The following is a 20732-nucleotide window of genomic DNA, read 5'->3' on the forward strand; positions in this document are numbered from 1 at the left end:
TCCCTCTAGCAGTTCCATGAACCAAGGAAAGGGAACGACACACGAAATACATCCTTTCCAGTAAATAAATGGCAGGGAGAAAGAGGAAAGTTTGGCCAGGAAGATCAAAAGGATCGGGGATTTTTTCTTCTTCTTCTTTTGGAGTGATTGAGTTGATTAATTCTATTCGCCTGTCCCTTCTCCACCCGCCTCCCCAGCCTCTCCGTGCTCCACTGCCCCCTCCCCCGCCCATCATCCCTCTGCCGGAGCTGTGCCAGCAGTGATCTTTAGCGTGCACAAAAAAAGCAGTCCCAGTGAAGGCAGAGGCTCATGCGACGCGGAAAGCATTTAGTTTCTTCAGGACTGTTGGTGGATGGATCGTGAAGTCCAATGATGTTCATGTTGCTCATAAGCCTGGAATTCTCCGCCTTGATTGTCTCAGCTGACCCTAGCAGAAGCCCAGTCAAGGTGGCGGCCCGTACCTCTCAGGGAGTTGATATGCAAAATATTACGTCAGCTGTAGGGGGTGGGGCACGTCCGGTTGAGTGGCAGCAGCTCTTGCTTAGGGAGGAGGCGCAAGAATCAGCCCGGTTCAGTGAGTGAGACAAACTGGAGGTGAAAGGAGCTGGTGCTGTCCCGGTGCTGTCGGTGCTGAACCTGGGACGCCAGCAGACTGGTTGCTCCAGCACCTCCAGGCAACACCCTCTTGCACCCTCTGCGCCCCACAGGACCGCTTCACCAGCAGGACTATATCAACTTGACAAGGGAGTGTAGTATCGGACGGACGTGGGAGAGTGCTCTGTTTGCCACCTGGGCGCCCATTGAGGCATAATTTTGGAGCTTTTTATAGTTTTAGACCAAACGATTTTCATCTTTCTCCAGCTAAGAGGATCTTTTCATTTTTTAAAATTATTATTATTGTCATATATATATCCACACCTTTTTGCAATCTCTCTGGGAGACTTTTTTGACTGTTAAAATAAGGTAAGAATAATAATATTGTTATAAATGATTCAAAAAGCAAGTTAATATTTTTATAATTTTAAATGGGACTTTTGGCAATGATTGCAATAATTATTTTAATAATTACTATTGCCATTATTATTGCAAGAGCATCTGTTGGTGATTATGCACTGAATTCTAGAGGGGAAGTTGAGGGCTTTGGTTTTTTGTGAAGTCATCATGTTACATCTTGCTTTATAAATATAAATATTTGTAGAGCAATACTTCCAGCATGGCTCAAGGAACAGGAATCATTCAATATAAGCCCCCAAACATTTTAATGAGTTACATTAAATAAATCAACCAACAAGTTGTTTAAAACAAATGCAATCTTAAAAAAATTTGAGTAGACTAATCTCTGATTAGTTAATATACGTCTGGTATTTAAAGCATAGACTGCAAAGTGCAGAGCTATTTTAACATTTTGGAGGGGAGGTGGTAGGGAGAGGAGCATTTGTACCATGCTGGGTTCATTTATATGTGTTGTTATGCAGTAGATCCAAATAAAACTTGTGAAACTCAGTCTCTGAGAATTCTACACCCCAAGGTCATGTGTATTTCCAAGTTGGGGGCTATTTGTTCTGCTGTTGACGAGTAAATGTCATCCCCTCCCACCCCATTAGGATAGAAGATATAAATGGGAAGCTTTGATTTAATAATACAGTTTTAGCTTGTGTTATAGTCACTGCTGCTGTTGGTAATTGAATGGAATTGGGAAGCATGCGCTGAGAAAATGCCTGGCTATTTCAGCACTGTTTAACCTCTTGCATGCTTAACAGAGAGCTTTTCTCCGCTTAGGAGATTTTCTTTTGACGCTATGCTCCTTTTGTCAATTGGCAGTGTGTTTTGAGTCTGTATGGAAAAAAAATTCAGTGCAAAAAACCACCAAACAGTACTTCTCATAGTGAACAATTATTAAATGATAGAAGTTAGCTGGTGCTGTGTATTTCTTATTACTGTTCAGACTATTTGACAGGCACGATGGTCTATCTGGTTAATAGAATTATGATCTTTCATTTATGTCATTTAGTGACATTAGAGTAAATATAAATGATGGCTGGAAAATATTGGGGTGGAGGTTCCTTTACATTCCAGGGAGAGTGTTCAGGTTGTAACTAGATGTCCTATATTAATAGGAATGGGTAAAATATAAGCCATTGCAGAGTTAGTTAAGTATCACTCAACTACTAGGGTTATGTTTTTCAGCAATTATTTCAAACAAAATATGGATTTTTAAAAATTTTTAGTTTTATTTTCTTTATTGTATTGAAATGTCAACATATATTTTAATTTTATAACTTACTTGAAAGGCAGTAACGTATATAAACACTGTGTTCATCCAAATGTATTAGTATCTCAGTGACTTCTTTTTGCATAAAGTTTTCCAAGATGTCTTTGTTCAAGTATAAACAGTTAGCTTGAACTACCAATATCGGGGATTCTTTCAAATGAAGCTTAACATTGTCACAGTGAGATGGTTAAATGCTAAAGTCGAAATATGCTAGTGGTAATAATGAAATCAGTCAAAGATAGATTCAATGAGATTGTAAATTTAGAATATTAGAAGTATTTTCCCCTCATATTTTTAACATATTTAGCTTTTATATCTTATTTCTGAAGAGGTAAAATTAGGTGACCATAATTAGCCCAGACTTAGCATGTAAGGAATACTATTTGGATACAGAATATGATTCGTACTGTAAACAAATAAAATAGCCAACTTTGAAGATACCTATGAAAGATATTCAAATGTGGCGGCCCTTCATTAATTCTTTGTACCACAAAGAAATGACCATGTTTTGGAGTCATAACTTGTTGTAAAATGCGAAGGAATATTCAGTACCACAATGGATAGCCTGCTAAAGCTATCATACACAGGTACTGCAAGTATGTACAGCACTTCTTTTCCTTCAAGATAATGAACTTTTACCAAAAAGTGCATAGAAAAGTTACTGAAATTATTTATATCACATGACATGCTCAAGTTGTTTTCTTAATTGTTTCTCAGTTTCTTAAAGCACGTGGATAAAGACAAAAAAATGAAATTAAAAATGCTGTTGGACAGATGTCTTTTATTTCCTTACACATAAGATCAATAACTATGTGTTTGGTGGGATTTAAGATAAAGGTGAAGTAATTTGGGTTTTAATGGTATCAAGGCTACATATTGCTTTCTTTTTAATTTTTTCTTCTATTTATTAATATGTACAATAGAGAAATGCAAAAGGTAATAATAAGCCTGAAATATGATAAAAAGTTTGTGTGAATTGGCTTTTTAAAAGTGACTTTTAAAATTATGTGAATAATAGTTTATTGAGACTTCCTTTTGAATAATAGCCATTTTCCAAGTATAATGCTTATTTATCAATGGTGCCAAAAGATCCTGAATAATGTTTCTACTAGCCCTTCATATTTGCCCCAAATCACCATACTTTTATTAATGAATGTATTAAAAATTCCAAAAACACTTGTAAATAAGCTAGAAGAAAGTACTTCCTTTTGTTAACATCATTTTCACATCCATGTGACCCACTTTACTGTACCAAACAGCCTAATCACATTCTGCTTCAGCACCTCCAGTGTCCTTTGGGCATAGTCTCCTTAAGATGAGCTGTAAGGTCTCTTGTGGAATATCCTAATTTTCCCATCAAATGGGTCACCACACAACAAAACAATTGGTCCCTTTGTGCTTTAATCACCTTGGTATTGAGGAAGTTGATATTATTATAATGGATGAGATAATGTTTTTAATAAATTCAGGGTTCAAGAATTCCAATATTCCAATGAGCATTCCAGTAGGTTTTCTGAATGACTGTGTGTGTGTGTGTGCGCGCAAGAGAAAGAGAGAGAGAGAGAGATTTTTTTGTAGATTCTGTTCAACCATAACCATGCAATGGGAACCTAGAACATGTAGGCTCAACAAATGCTACTTAATAGAAAATAATTTACATAATAATATGTAATATAGTACATAATTTTTAGTGGAAAATGAAACTTCCAAGTATTGTTATTTTTTTATTTAGTCTAGTATGCTTCGGCGTACACCAGGTTTTTAGCATGAAAATATTACTAAGGAGCTCTCATGTTGATTGGCAAGGTAAGAGACAATTGGAAATGAAAATTTGCAAGAAATAAGAAACAAAACAGATATGTGCAAAAACAAATGAAGAGTTTACAGTAGTTGTCCCAAATGGGGGGTGCCCCATGACTGAGGCAAAAGCTCTTACTTTTATACCTTCCCTTGCCTGCTTGGGGCAGGGGAGCTGTTTGGAGAAGGGAACTGTTTGAGGAAGGGAACCTTCTAATGAAATTTGTCTACCAGGTTGGTGTTGCTTGCCCATGCTAAAGGAATTAGCAAAGTAACACACTCTTATCTATCAGATCTGCTCCGTTTGTCAGGCCAAAATGAATTTTATGATTAACCTCAAGACCTTGTTACATTATGTCTTGGAGCAAAGGAGTGATTTCAAAACCTGAAGTTTTAGGATATGGCTGTCTTTTGTTTATTCCACCACAGACCTCCCTGTCTACCTAGGGACATCCTAACTCTCCTGTATCAGTACAACTTAATTGATATGTCTGGAGTAGAGCTGCGTGCCCAGCTGTGAAAACTGCCCTCAATGCTACTAGCACTCAACTGGACATCTTGTTAACTATATATGTTTTGTTGAACCTCTCAGTGAGGTTAACAACTGTCTGAAAATCAGTAAAGGAAGCTCAAGAAGGCATTACTGATATTTTGATACTAGCTTTCTAATGTCACCGTGCTTTTCTTCAAAAATAGTCTTCTTCATGTATAGAAAGTAAAGATATTTTTCAGTTCAAAATAACATTTTTGAAGTTGTGAAATTCATGCCTAAGTAGTTGAAAAAGCGTCACCATTTCCTTCTCAATTGCTTTGTCCTTTTATTACAGAAGGCAAATGGTTTTGCTTTATAAATTGTTGAAGTACTATGAAGACCGCAGTCTGTGATACTGAAGCTTTTACTGCCCAATTTTTATATCTTATCACAGGGTTCTTAATGCAGAAAAGAGAACATGAGAAGTAGATGCCCAGTATTCAATAGACTTATATAAAATATCATTAGGTTTAAATTAAATCTGTGATAGTCATAATATGGCAGGCCATATCCTAAAATTTTACTGACTAGCTTAAATACACTGGACTTAAACATAGGTATTTGTTCTACCCCAGCAGCTGTAGCAGCATCCTTCCAAATGTTTAAACTCGAGCAGAAAGCTAAGGATGTCACTCCTCAGAAACTCTTAATATTTTCAGTTAGCAACGTCATGCTAAGAGCCATATTCCCATATTTACATGCCCTATATATATGAAAGTAGCAACTGTCTCAAGTTATTTTTTAATTGGGACTTTGTTGCATGATTTTTCACTCTTAGTGAAAATATAAAACTTGCTAATTTAAACACTTTCAAATGAAAATTTTTACTTTTTTAATGTATAATCGGATATCAAATGTACCCTAAGGTTTCAAATGAACACCTATTATGCTGTAAGAATGATCTATTAAATTGCAGCAATCTTGAAAAAGAAGCGAACATTTATTGCTAATAACTTCTTAACATAGTTTCAGTTTAATAGTATTATTCAGTCTTGATTTAAACTAAATTAATAGATTCCTTGCATAATGACATTTTGGGAATTAATTGCCTTTTTACATAGAACACTTAAATTCAACAGCGGCATATATGACTTACTGGGATCATATTAAATTTTCATTTTATTAGTAAAATTTATACTTTATTATTGTTTGGCATGCAGTATTTATATGAATGCCAAATGATCTACAGACTTTTGAAATGTATACTTGAAATCCATTCAAAGTTTTTATTATTATAAAATTTCCCCAAAAGTTGAATTACTTAATAAGATCCCCAGATTGTTCTTAAGATTAGAAATCAATATTATCATATTATTTTCGATAATGATTACATCAATCCATTTAGGCTTGTAATGTTTGAGATATTTGACCATAATTTTGTATGTTACGTTCTTAATTTAATAGTGAAAATTACACTTTCTGGATTTTTATTTACATTTGCTTATTAGTGAATGTTACGTTTCCATTTTTTTTAATAATTCTGTTGTAAATTTTCTCTGTATGTCTTTTGACCATTAATCTAAGAGAACCTTAACTTGATTTTACAGAATCAGTGAAAATGAGAGTCAGTGATATAATAAAAATAGCCATTTACTGAGCAATTATTGGATCTCAGGAACTATTTTTTGATACCATATAAGTTATTTCACTAAATCTTTATTAGAACTTTTAAAGGTAAAATCAAGGCTGAGCCCAAGTCTTCTGGAGAGGTTAAAGGCCAGGCTGTCACAGACAGGAATCACACATGGGCCTCTCAAGCTCAAAAGCCCAGATGCTGCGTGACTATATATTTTAAACCAGTAATGTTAGTCTCATGTTTTCCATACAAGCTGTTTTTGTTTTGTTTTTCTAAAGTTGGCAATAAAATTACATCAGGCTCAGTATGTTTTTCTAGAAACCACTGGGGTTCGCAAGTACATAAGTATTTCTTCAAAATGACTCATCTCTTGGGTAACTAAAATTCAAAATACAGATATTATTCCCAGGCAATCCTGATTATCCATTATTTTTTAATTAAAAAATGCTAAGTTAGCAAAAAGCAAAAACACCATAAATTAATACTTTCCCTAACTGAGAGGGAAAATAAAACTCATTTTATTAATGCATTTTACCTCTGTGTTTCATTCAAATCTTATCACTAAATGGTGAAATATTAGACCTTGTATTTCTGGCATACTCCAAATATTTATCTTAGAAAGAGATGTTAAACTGATCTTACAAATTAAGATATTGAAACTGACTTACAAATTAAGTCAAGTCATAAGGCAGCACTTTTACCAGGAACAAAATATTTTTAAAAAATCATCTTATTTTCCTAAGAAATATTTAGATATATGTATACCTATATCAATGCAAAGATAAATATATAGACAAATTGAATCTGCATTGACTTTTCAGTGACAAGAATCTTTATTGTCATCTAATTTGATAATGATAAGCTAAGATTAAGCTGTTTCATTATAATTGAAATTAGATGCAACCTTGTATAGGTCTCATTTCAATGATTCCATCTTCCATATTTTTGTATATAATTCTGAACAAATACACTCAGCCACTTCATTTAGGGGGGTTGTTATTGTAATAACTTGAATATGAAACTCCATTTATGAGCCTCATAGCTATGATTATATGGTGAAAGATACAAACAAAAGGTTTTGATTTGGACTTTGCGATATTTTTCCTCACACAAACTTGGGAAGAGTAATATCAAACAGTGTTTTGTTTGTTTGTTTTCTTATTTTATGTATATTCTTTTAAGGCTGAGTATTGTCATGTCCCCCACAACGAGAGTTGTGGGGAGGAAGGAGGGCGGCTCAGGGTTAAGAAAAGACAGTAGCCATGAATAGAGTTTAAGTGTGGAGGCCAAGGGACCAGCAGCCTCATGGACAGGGCTGGGGCGCTTAATCAGGCCTGTGCAATAGTTTTTATTAGTTAGATGGGGAAGCAAAGGAGATAAAGCTTGTCAATCTCAAGATCTGTGAATCCTATACATCGTAATAGGAAACTGATTTAAGTCAATCACCCTTGCCTGCAGACAGCTGGACTTAAGTCTCAACTTCCCCAAGGGACAAAACCTATATGCATATGAATAGATGGAGAGCACTTCATTGAATCACTTCCCTTGCAGGTTTTGGGAAGGAATGCAGCCACAGAGGCTGAGGCTTTCCTTAGCCTGAGGAAGGTGGGGGGCTGTGCCCACCTTTGTAAACCCCGTGGATTCTCCTGTTGGTCCCCACGTGACTGCATCTGGCTTGAGTTGTTCCTTCCGTGAGGAATCTTACTCATCATCATCTTTCTGGGACCAAACAGGGAGGCATAAGGTGCAAACACAAAGGTTTAGCAAAGTCCCTGAAAGGATCCGTCTTATAGACTCCTTTCTTTGGGGGCAGGTAGAAGGAAACACGGTTAAGCTGCTGCATGGCGACAGAGTACTGAAAAATCACTTGTTCAAAAAGTTTAGGAAATTCAATGTAGTCTCACCACCAGCTTTGGAGAATCATACTATACATAAGGATATTATAGCTTTGCAATACTCAAAGTCCTGAACTGTGGTAGAAATCATTTTGCATAATTTTGTTGTTCTTGTCACAATCTGTGCATACAAAGATTATGCTGACTTAATCCTCTTGGAGTTAGATGTGGTCATGTGACTTGTTTGGCCAATGAGAGAAGAACAGTAAAATAAGGGTCATTCCCATCCGGAAGTATTTCGGAGCTGGTGTCTGATTCTGCATGTTTTCTTCTCTTGCTATGGCATTTTCTGATGCTAATGTTGACGTGAGAGTATCATAAAGTAGGGCGCTTTTCACCAGTTTGTTTTCTATTTTTTTCAATAACTTCATGAAGACTTCACCCGCCAACCCTAAATAGATATATAGCACAAACAAAAAAATACATTTTTTACAAATATAACTTCCTGAGATTATGGTATTGGTTGTTGTGTAACCTAGAACAATCTTGACTATAAATACTGTATGAAACCCTCTATAAATTTACCCTTTTATAGATCTTTTGAAAAATAAGTTTGGTTTTTATCATACCTACTGGTAATATAGGCATTTTTCACCAAATATTTCTAAATATGTATTTAAATTTTTACTTCTAAAACCATTAATAAGTTTTGATAATTAGATTTCCCATTCATTATTGTTAACAAATAAATTCTCATACTGTATATGTTCATAACACTCTGTTTGTATGAATCTGCATGCTTGGATGGATTTGTATTTTTGGTTTTTGTTGTTGTGTGTGTATGTACTGGTATTAGGTCTGTATTTATTTGAAATGCTATTGTATAGTATAGATATTTATGTTTTTAAAATTTTTTGAGGATTCTTCTAATTTACAACCTACAACAATAATTGTGTGTGAATAACTATTCAGAACTAGCTTTACATTAAAAAAATAAATATTTTAAAAACATTGTTATAAGGCAATTGCAAAATAAAAAATAGACTTTAAAAAATAACAATTTAATGAATCAGATTACTATAACATGGGTATATCAGATTATATTTAATTCTTTTTGATTATCTGTATTGGTTCCTTGAAGTAATATGCACTTTTTTCATATTGATCATTATGTTTGTCTTATCAAATTTTCAAAACAACCATGATGTTCTTGATGTTTCCAACCTCATCACGAGGAAGTGTGATTTTGGATTCTGTGTCATCCTCCCAATCTGACAAGGTTGTTTAAAAAATTAAGTTGAGTTTGATTCCATACTGATCACATACTCAGAGTGATTATATGCAACATAGCATACTCTGAGATGTTGGATTGTAATGAATGGAATGCAGCTTACATAGTAACCTAGAAATAAATTTCCATTGGGAATAGCCATGTGGGAGAAAAGTTCAAATTAAATCCACTTAGTGCATTAAAATGCAAATACAAGAAGGCAATCCAATTGAGTTACATCTATAATAGAACATATAACACAAATGGAAATTCCTCCCAAATAATTAAGTTACAGCTATATAAATCACTGATGCGTGCATTTGAATTTTGTTCATTTCGTGCATGCTTGAAAGTTTATTAACTTTGTATCACATTAGAATATGTTTTGTTTATCTCCTGGAGACCAGTCTCTAGGCAAGTCCTTCTTCCCACTGAGACCAATGAAGACCCTTCACCGTTCTTCATGGCATTCACAGTACTGTAACTAGAGCTTTCAACTCTGACAGAGGGTTTTGTTTTACACATAATTATGGCAGCACTGAAATTGGGGCCTCACCCTGTGAGTTTGAATGTCTTGAATTTTCCCAGTAAATAATTTTGACTCTAAAATAGCCAATAGTGTGAGAATAGTAATGTTCATCCTCTGATTGTGTTATCTGGAAAGGGAAGAAAAAGAGTTTTAGAGAAAATTCTGCTTAGAAACTATAAAACTATGCTTCTTCTGGTGTGTTTGTCTCTGTGTGTGTGTGTGTGTGTGTGTGTGTGTGTGTGTGTGTGTGTGTGTGTGTGTTAGCTGTAAGATATAATGTAACCTTAGCTATTGAGATTTGAGATTCTAAGCTTTAGTCTTTTAAACTGTATGTGATGACTTAAAGATCCAGGTACTCAAAAAATGTGCAATTTATAACAATTATGGAGGCCTAGGAATTATTGCAGCTAAGAGGAAAAATGGAAAGAAAATAATATGCTTTGGACATTTAAATTAGTAATGATGGCAATTATGTATGCAATTAACACAGAGCATGAACAATTATGCTGATCACTAAACATATGTATGGTTGTCTTTGGTACAAATTCTGATCTTGAAAAAGAATCATCTAGTCTCAGATTTAAATCATATAGAGAACACTGGTAAGTGATGATGTGAATTCATATTTAAAATTTTGAAGTAAAACAAAATTGAAATTAATCAAATTTAATTTAAATTTACAAAGCATTTATAAATGTCTTAATAAAAATCAAGCTACAGTCACTAACTTTTTAAAATGATATTTTCAGATTATTGTAATTTAATATCTATACTAGAAACAAAATGACTGAATTAAATTTAAGTTGCAAATTATTATGAAAACTAGGTGTTGTTTAATTTCTCTAATGTTACCTACCATCGGATATCAGTGCTTTTTTTTAACAGAACAAATCCTTGTTTAAGACATTTTTAAATAACTCCAGACATTATACTTGCGAATTTAGATGGCGACAACAATTAGATAACTATTTTAAGAATGAAGTAATTGATTTTCTTATTTAAAAAATCGGAACACTAATAGTTGTCTATTTGAGAGCCTAGTGTGTGTCAAAGCAAATTGTTATGTATTATAAATACATTATCTTATTCAATCCTTATAGTGGCCTCATAAGAAGGAGTGATTGTGCAGATGAAAGCTGAAGTAGAGGGAGTTTAAATAATTTAACTAAAGCTACGTTGCTAATAATCAACAAAAGTCAAAATAAAGTTCATGCAGGTATTCATGCTTATGACTGAAAATGCTTGTTCTTTCATCTTCTACTTTTGAAAACCAATCGGAATATATGAATTACTTTATCACATTTTCTTTTAACTACACAAGGACATTGCTCCAAGGACTCTCCTTTCCCTGTCAGCCTCATCAATTTGTTCTGCTCTGCTAGATTATTTTCATCGGCATTAAAGAATGTTGCAATCTTCCCCATCTTTAAACCCAACAAACAAGCAAAACTCTTTGGAACATGATTATCCTTCAGATATCATTGCATTTTTCTCCTATGTTTTATATCAGAATTCCTTGAAAAGCAATCACAACTCACTCTCAAATTTCTTTCTTCAAATACATCTTGTCTTGACTCCACCTTGCTAATAATCCCTGAAATCTAGTCCTATCGAAGTCAGTAATGCCCTGCATATGATTAAATACATTGCTGAGTTTTTAGTTCTCAGTTTGCTTGAACCATTAGACAGTTTTCTATAGTCTATCAATTCACCCTTCGCACACTTCCTTCACTTACCACCTTCCCTACCTAGTCCCTCTTCAAAGAGCTCTCAAGCTCTTGGCCTGTGTTTCTTCCACATGCAATTTAAAATCAGTTTATCAAACCCCATTGGGGTTTTCATTGGAATTGCACTGATTCTATAGCTTAGCTTGAGGAATATTGGCATAATTTGAGTTCTCCTCTCCAGAATATAGTCAACGTCATCATTTATTTAATATCGTTTAATGTTTTCAATAAAATGTTTTAATATTTTCTATAAAGGGCTTTTATGTATTTTTAAATTGACACTCTAAATGTTAATTTAAAAAAACCAAAAACGTTCTCTAACAATGTTGTGGCCTATAGAATTGCGTGTTACATGTCAGCTTTTTTTTGATTCAGCAACCTTTACTTATTCTAATAACAAAACTGCATTTGGATCTTTCTGTATAGGCGGTCACATCATGAAATGCAAACAGAGTTTTGCCTAAACTTTCCAATCATAGGTTTTATTTTATTTTTTAACTGCATTCGTTAGGACTTCAGTACAATCCTAGATATAATGGAAATAGCAAGCATTTTTTTTCTGTTGTCTTAGTAAGGATTATTTCAATAAGTATTATATTCTTAATTTTTTTCTTTTAATTTTTAAAAATAGATGTCCTTTTAGGATAAGTAGTTTCCTTCTACTTGCTAAGAGTTTTTTTTGTTTGTTTATTATTCATGCATTTATCTTAAGGGAATTATACCTGCATGTGCTAAGGTGAACTCCAGTATTACTATCATTGTCCTTTAGCCTGTAAATGTGGAAAGTTACAATAAACACCAATCAAATTGGTTAATTCAGTTACTTGCTTAATTGAAGTTTCTGTAACTCTGAAGTGTTCTTTTCATCATACTGTGATTTCTCAAGAAACAGCTTCATATTCAGATTAGAACTGGATTGTTGAACTATACATATTACCTAGTTTGTTTAAAGAGAGAGGTTTATGTTGTTTTTAGTTATATTTAGTTATATTTGCGTCTATGTATGTGTTTGTATGTGTACATGTTTTATATATATGTTATATATGAGATATATATATATATATATATATATGGTGAAATTATGTTCTTGTAGACCTAGGATAATTGAAGGAAAGAACACAGGCTTTGGTGCCTTCTGTCTCGTACTCAATTTTTTATATATCATGCTATGATGGGTTCACTTTTAATATTATTTTGAATTCTGTGAGTCATGCTAGAAAAAATTATGAAAATACTCTGCTTTAAAAAAATTTGGTAAATTTAGTTAAGGTTTTGTAAAAAAAAACGTAGAAAATATCCCCTCAAAGAACCATTGAATTTTATGCAAATAAACATTTTCACAGAAGATAGGAAACAACCAATTGTCCAATTATTTTGAAAATTCAGCGTGACTTTCTTTAAAGGCCAGAAAGGTCAGATATATAACTAATTAAGGAATGCTGCATGACTCTGTTGCCAGCACTGATCAGATGGCACACTCAGAGGCAATTCAAGAGAACGCAATAAAGGCACCACTTTAATTAGGGATGGTAAAGCAGCCAGGGGCTAATAACAGCAGGAAGCCTTTAAAACTGCCCTGGTAAACACAATGCTATTGTACTATATACATCTATGAGTTTGTCTTTTGTGTGTTTATTTTGTTTGTTCACTTGTTGCTTCTTTGTTTTATATCCTACATATGATAAACGGAGACAAATACACGGTGATGTAAAGAGACCAGACTTCAGGTAGTGAGCACACAATAGAGTATACAGATGTCATATTGTAAAGTTGTACACCTGAAATTTATATGATGTTGTTAATCAGTGGTACCCCCAATAAATTTAATTTTTTAAAAAAACTTGCCCTGAAGGGGCAAACAGAAAGGCACTGTTAGGGAATCTGGGAAAGCAGTCACACAGTGGGAAAGGGGCCGCCCTATGGGAGCTACAATCAAACCTTCTTGGTCCAGCAAAAGAGAGAAGGTGTGGTGGTGGGGGATGAACATCTTCATTTCTTTTTCTTCCTGTCCTGTGATTTCTTGCTAGTGCCCCCTGCCTTTCCTTGTCCTAACTCAAGAGAAAGCCAGGTGGCAAGAGAGCCTGAGTGACACAACCTGCAGAGGTTAGCCTCCTGGGGCACAGAGTGTAGTGGATAAGGCCAAATAATAGATATGGGAAAGCAAATAGAAAATAAGGATCAGAAAACCCCTAAAAATGCCACAATTCTTTATATGAAGATCAGGGCCAAGGTCTGAATATAAGTTAGGAACATTTGGAAAATAAGCAGAATATATTTAGAAAAAAATCCTTTCTTTTATCATTTGCAACCCAGATATCTTCTGACATAGTTTTGTCTGATAAAGGATATTCTATCTCCTATTTTTGGAGGGAGAGAAATCTTTTAAGTGGTGACATCCTAATCTAGCACTGTTTCTTCAAAATGTTGTTTACAATTGATTTTATAGAGCCTACGTGTATTATATGGCTGGTGTGGCTCTAAAAAATTTTATGGATACTGATTTATTCATTTAATACTCAGTCATATGAAGTAGACTCCAGTGTCATTATCCTAATTCAGTATCTGAGGAAACGGAGACTCAAAGAAGTGAAGTGGCTTTTCCTAGTTTATACAGACAATAGGGGGTAGAGCCGCCATCCTTACCAGGGTCTTGGGCTGCAGTGTATGTATTCTTGGCTGCCACAATATGCCACCTCTTTTATGGGGGACTTGTCACCTGACACATTCCCAGTACAGATAAATTTTCAGTGGTGATCATGTCAACAGGTCAGACTGTGGTATTTTTGCCCATGAATTTTCACTTTCCTCTCAACTATATTAACTTGTTTGTGAAACCTGTAGAGAAGATCCATTGTCTCCTCACAGTCAAACCTATTACAAAAACTATTTGAGATAATTATGGTGTAAATATACACAGATTGGGGTACTCTTTGTCAGAACTAGAAATTTAGAGGCACATTAGAGGATTAAGTGTAATTTGATACAGAATTATGGCAGCTACTATTGTGACCAAATCCAGAGGTATATGGTCAGTCTCAAAGACTCAGAATGTGTTTCTCAATATGGAAATGCTAATTTAAGATGATAATTCATTTATTTTCATTAGAAAGAAAATGTATGCATTGTCAGATGAGAATTCCTTAACAAATGTAATTTTAAAGACCTCAGTGACATTTATAAAAATATTCTTTTAACATAAATGAATTCCATTTCACAACCTAAAATATATCATTTCCCAGATGCTTTTGGCTAATGAAATAATCCATCCCTTGATTTCAACTAAAATAAAATGAGTATTTAAATAAATACTGAATTAAATCTGTATAAAAAGATGAGTCTGTATGAAAATTATCCAGGTAAGAGCTGTGAAATTGTAGATTTAAAACCACCTACCGTAATAAATCTACCCAATTTTAATGTTAGTAAAGTGAACAATCAGCCATTTGAATGACATGACTATGATTACTGCACTACTCTAATTTTAAAAATATGTAGTAAATTTTATTTTCAGGAATTTAGTAAAGATCTGGCTTTTTGACATCAGAAGTCATTTGCAGAAAATCTACCAACTGAATGTGAATGACATAATAGTATCACCTAAAACACAAATGATTTGAATGTCTTATTAAGACTTAAAATCAAGCCTCCTTCCCAGTTATGTGTGTTTTTGGGATTCTCAGCATACCTTAATCGGAAGTTCTGAAATGCGTGTCTTCCAGTGCTCAGATTCTAGTACAAAGTAGAGGCCTATGCTTTCAGTAGATGTCGACTACACAAGATGAATAAAATTAGGAGCACAGGCTTTACTCCATTCAGAGATTTTTGGCTGTAAACCTAGGTGTTTGGAGTTTTTAAAATACTTTTTGAACTTTTAAATTCCTGCATCTCTCATATTATTAAAATAAGGAAGAAAAAAGCTGTCTTTCAGGAAAACTCCAAAGGTAAAACAAAATGCAAATTAAGAAAGGATCAATAGTAAACATTTGTACATGATTTAACTTGGATTACATATCTGGTATGTTGCAGCACGTTATTTCAGGCACTGTTTCTTCATTGGAGACCCATGTACATGTTTTACTGGCTCCTACATTCTTGGTTTTAATTTTGTAATCTCCAGATTTTATAGTAGCCACACATTTTTGAAAACTGTAAATTTGAGCAAGCTTTACTTCCAACACAGTCATCCAAAACACACATAAATATTCCAGAGGCAAACTATGTTATGAGGAAGACTATTCATAGACACTTACTGATTGGAAAATAAATAATGGAAAACCATTTTAATGCAATAACCCTATTGATAAATAGACTCATTACACCAGTTTGCTTATAATGTGCATCACGTTCTGAGAGAAATAACCCATATTAGGACAACATTCTGGAAGAGATACTCTGTTTCTGAGTTTGCTCACTTGGAGCATTGGACTGTTATCTGTAGCCGTCAAATAACTTCTACCCAATCTCTCCATCTAGAAAAGGCTTCACTTTTAAAAGAGAATTTTATGAATAATAGCAATGATATTTGCAAAACACTAAGCCCAGATGCTTTATCAGAACAAAATGTATTTAAAATATTTTTAGCTTACTATAAAAGATTACATACAACTCTTGTGAAAGATTCCAATATAAACCCCCAATGTCTCCTCCCTAAAGAGCTGGAAATCTTAGTGAGAGCTATGGGATGGTGACAGTGTGGTGTATGCCTCACCAGTCCCAACTTCTTGACCATGGCAGACATGAATAATCCATCCTCATGGTCCCTTTGCTGCTGCATCAGAGGCTTAGAATCTACCTCAACTCAGTAAACCCAGCAAACAACACTTATCAGTTAAAATCACCACAGCTTTCGTCATCCAGCACATATATGTTAACCTTGGCATCATGTCAGGCACTGGAGCTACAACAGTGAAAAAATGAAAAATAAATGGAAATGGTGCCTGTCCTCATACAGCTGACCAACTGGTGGAACACAGAATTGCAAAAACAACTAATTAAAGTCAACTGTTTCAAGGATTGCAATGGAAATAATACAAGCAATAATACAGAGAAAAGAAATAATGATCTGTGTATGGGGCTGGGAAAGAGAGAATATTGTAGGTTGGAATGAAAGACCACATCACAGTTTGGAAGATGAAGTTAAGAGTCTGTGAGGCAGAGAGCTCCTCTGTAAACCACAGTGCTGACCTGCTACACTCAGAACTGAACAGAAAAGCTTGAAGTATGGAGTGGAAATAGGTTAGCCTGGCGAGTTCGTCTGGTGGCACATAATTATTCTGATTTAAGATGTTTTTAGGATATTTTAAGACGTTAGACATTTATTCTAAGAATAACAGAAAAACATTACAGGGTTTTAAATATTTTAGAAAGAGACTTCTGAGTTTTGTATGGAGAATTGGTGAATGGGTGTGGGGAACCACATTAGGAGGCTGAAGCACTGATCAAAGTGAGAGAAAATGTGATCTAATACAAGGCCTGTGGTACTGGTGATGAAGGGAAGTATATTTATGAGACATTTAGAGGATGCATTTGACAGGACTCAGTGGTCAACTGGACATAGGAAAAGAGGAGGACGGAGAGTTCAAGGATGATGCCCAGCTTTCTGATTTGGGAAACCAGGTAAATGTTGGCATCATTCACTGGCATAGACTGACTATACAGAGTGAAGAACCAATATGGGGAAAGAAGATGAACTCAGTTTTAGATAGACTGATTTTGAAGAGCCTGTATGTCAGCCAAGAAAAGATAACTCATCAGCAATGGGAAATACAGATCTCAAATTCATCAGAAAAAGCTAATTTGGTATGATACAATCAGGTTTTCTTGATAGAGATTGTTACTGAAGTCATTTGAATTAATGAGGTAATTTGGGGTTGAGAATATTTTAAGGAAAGAGAAAACAAGGAAGAACCTTAAATAATAAAAACATTCAAGGGAATTCATGAAAATTCTTTGGAAAATTTAATGCATGGGCCAACTGTGTCTTTTGACTACATAAATGAAGAAAGTTTTATCTGGGGTGAGCATCCTAGTAGATTAAAGCCTTAGACTACTCTAGACAACTGTAAAATCTGGACTTTGTTAAATTGAATTTTTACTCTACAAGGACTCCCCTTCCTTGGTCCCTGGGTGTGGCACAGTGTTGTTCTAGGGTTATATAAAGGTGAAGAGATTGTTCTCATAGGAAGAAACAAACAAAAAAAGAAACCTCAGTGATATGGTACCTGCCATTAATGGAAGCAGTGTATAGGACATCTAAAACCTAACTAAATGGAATTCATCTTTCCAAGACGTTTAAGTGGGAAAAATTCAATGTTGTAGTAAAATGAGCTTCCAACTGCCATTGCTGTAGCAATCTGTAGAGGGATAGCAGGAACATAATCGAGGAGAGGAGGGAAGAGTAAATATGTCAATAAAATTTTCACCTTCAATTCAGAGATAGTAGATCTTAGAACTTCCCTGTAACCTTTTGTATTTTGTCAGCATTTTGGGTCATGGAAACCTATCCATTGAAAAAGTTTCCACCTGGATTGGGCTGAGTCCTCATTCGTATACTTCATTAATGAGACAATACAATTACACACATTCTACCAATTATGTAAAGTAATTATTCTCAAATTTTAACAAAAAAGAAAAGAAAAACAAAAGAATCATCCTGGAAGTTTATTAAAAATGCCTTTTCTAAGTCCTAAATCTAGACTTTCTGATTTAAGAGGTCTTGTTAGGGCTATGTTTTCATATTATTTAAAAAGTGCCCCAGTAGATTCTGACAGTGGTTGTCTGCAAACTACTTTTGAAAACCTCTGAAGCAGGGGAAAATTGAAAGCCAAATGTTCTAAGACAGAGTGATTCAAGTTAGTGAGGAGTGAACTTGTTTAATTAGAAGGAAATACAGAGGTATCTAATAGTGATTAGTCTTAGGAATCCAAGGGAAAATAAATAATAACAGGTTTAAATTCAGATTCAATCAGCTTAAGTAGTCCAGGTAGATGTGCCAATTCTGAGTAAAATTCTCCTAATACAATCATTAGGAAGCTATTCATTCGCATCAGGGTTGATATTACAAACTTGAGAAGCAGGGGTGGCAGATAAATATGGCTGTCTGGGTAGCACTTTGCTTCCCTCAGTTATCTGGTGTTTACTGCCATTTAATTCATCTCCAAAAAACTGTTATCAAAACCCACAGCTCTAGTAAATAGTTTTATTAAATGTGTTACACATGCACAGAAGAACCGGCAAGATATGAGATTTCTTCTGCATGAATGGGTTGTAAAAGATTGTGATACACAAATTTCTATCAAAACAGTTGCAAATGTGACTGCCAGAGAGTTCCTAAGGGCAAAAATTGTTCTAGACAGGATGCATGGATTGGTTTGACCCTCTAAATAATTCATCTTTCATCAAACCTAAATTGATTTTCCAAAATTAAACTCTCCCCAAGATCCAAATTCCTGCTTAAAATCACTAAAACAGAATTTCTATTCTATAGCCTCAGGCTCTCTCAAACCTGTCTCTGGTCCAGTATTCTTCATCTCCCCTATATGTCTGTTCTCCTATTGTTCAAGCAAAACTGTAGTCATCCTATATTACCCTTTTTTTAAATTCACATATCAAATCTATCAGAAAGTTATGTTGATTACACTTACGAAACACTTACTGAACATCCCATCCAAGTGTGGCCCAATCTGAGCCATCATCACTCATTCTGTGAAAGTCTTCTAATGGCTTTCACTCTATTATGCCTCCTCTAATAATCCATTCTTCCTAACAGAAGGGATTATCCTTCTCAAATATAAATCAGATATCACTCAACCACTTACAACTCTTCAATGCCTTCCCACTGAAATTTGACAAAGCAAACCAAAAAAATGCAATCTCTTCTCACAGGAAAGCAAGGCCTCTTGCAACTTTTCCTAGCACATCTTCATTAATTGTCTTGCGTGCTCAGCCAATTAACTATATGGATGTTGAGAACAAGATTCTGGAAACAGATTATCTAAGTTTGCATCTAGGCTTTACGACTTTCTAGCTTGGGGAAGTTAGTAAACCTTCCTGTGTCACATCTGAAAATAAATGATAAAATGGAAAGTACTTCACAGAGTGTTTGGGGATGCTTTCTGTTTGTTGGAAAGCTCACATGTGTTAATTCTTCAGGACACCTGTAATGTTCTTTATCAGTTCTGTTCATTCCTACATCTTGGCTTAGCCATCTCCTCCTTATCAGTTGGTTTTAGTTGGAAGTCAACTCCTCAGAGATATCTTCCCTCGTCAGCCTGCTGATTTCCCTCAGTTCTCATAACTTCAACAACTGTCAAGTTAATTTATTTTTCTGTATTTATTCACCAAAGTTGTAGAGGGATGGAAATTTGCTTTTTCTAATACTGAAAACAATATCTATTAGCAGAATCAAATTTACTGTAAAGTCCTATTGGATATCGTTTAATCTCAGGAAAAGTAGTGCCCTCAATTAGTAATCAGTAAAACAAGAAAAAAATTGTTAGAAATACAATGTTGGTATTATTTATAGATATCTGTGTACCCAGCATAAAATCATAGGCAGAGAAAAGGCGTATCACACCCAGGATTTTGGATATCTTTCAGGAAGGAGAGGGGTAGGGATGGAGAAAAGCATAGTAGGGAGAAGGTGAAGTCCAGAATTTTGTTTTATTTCCTTAAGTTACATCATATTAGACAATATTTTGAAGAAATTTATATAAAAAGTTTTCATTTAAATTATCCATTAAAACTGGATGGGAAAATGTCTGCCCTCAATCCCTTATTACCTTATTCCTTCTTTTGGCCTCATCGATCACATTCATTTCCCTAAGCTCATTTGTATAAACGAAATCATTATTTTATATTTTACAAGTTAAATACTGCCTACCTTACAAAAGGGATGAAGGTTTCCCAAATGTCAAAATATTACAGGTAAAATGAAGATTTTTAAAAGAAAAATATGTTGGGAAAAATTGAAAAGAGAGAAATTTAGAATAAATAGTTAATTCAATTATGTATTAAATTACTACTGAGGATATTATAGATTTTCCCAAACCTTTTGAGATTCAGTAAATCAATCCACAGTAACATAGTGACATATACAAGGATAAGTATTTTCTTTGAGAACACTTTCTTCTCAGACTACAGGGACATTATACTAGATAATAATTGCAAAAAGGAAAGGAAACAAAAAACATTGT

The 20732-nt window shown here is 34.4% G+C and overlaps 1 long non-coding RNA gene across 2 annotated transcripts in view; it reads left to right on the plus strand.

The window, feature by feature from the left end:
* The first annotated feature begins 417 nt into the window (after nt 1-417).
* Nucleotides 418-20732, plus strand: part of LOC141568326 (uncharacterized) — a 74338-nt gene continuing 54023 nt past the window's right edge. Inside the window, exon 1 of one of the 2 annotated variants that reach the window (XR_012491454.1) lies at nt 418-963. This is a non-coding gene — a long non-coding RNA (uncharacterized LOC141568326). The remainder of the gene's footprint in view (nt 964-20732) is intronic. The other variant, XR_012491455.1, reaches the window with a different exon arrangement.

Source organism: Rhinolophus sinicus, linkage group LG02 (genome assembly GCF_036562045.2).
Source record: "Rhinolophus sinicus isolate RSC01 linkage group LG02, ASM3656204v1, whole genome shotgun sequence".
NCBI classification, from domain to species: domain Eukaryota; kingdom Metazoa; phylum Chordata; class Mammalia; order Chiroptera; family Rhinolophidae; genus Rhinolophus; species Rhinolophus sinicus.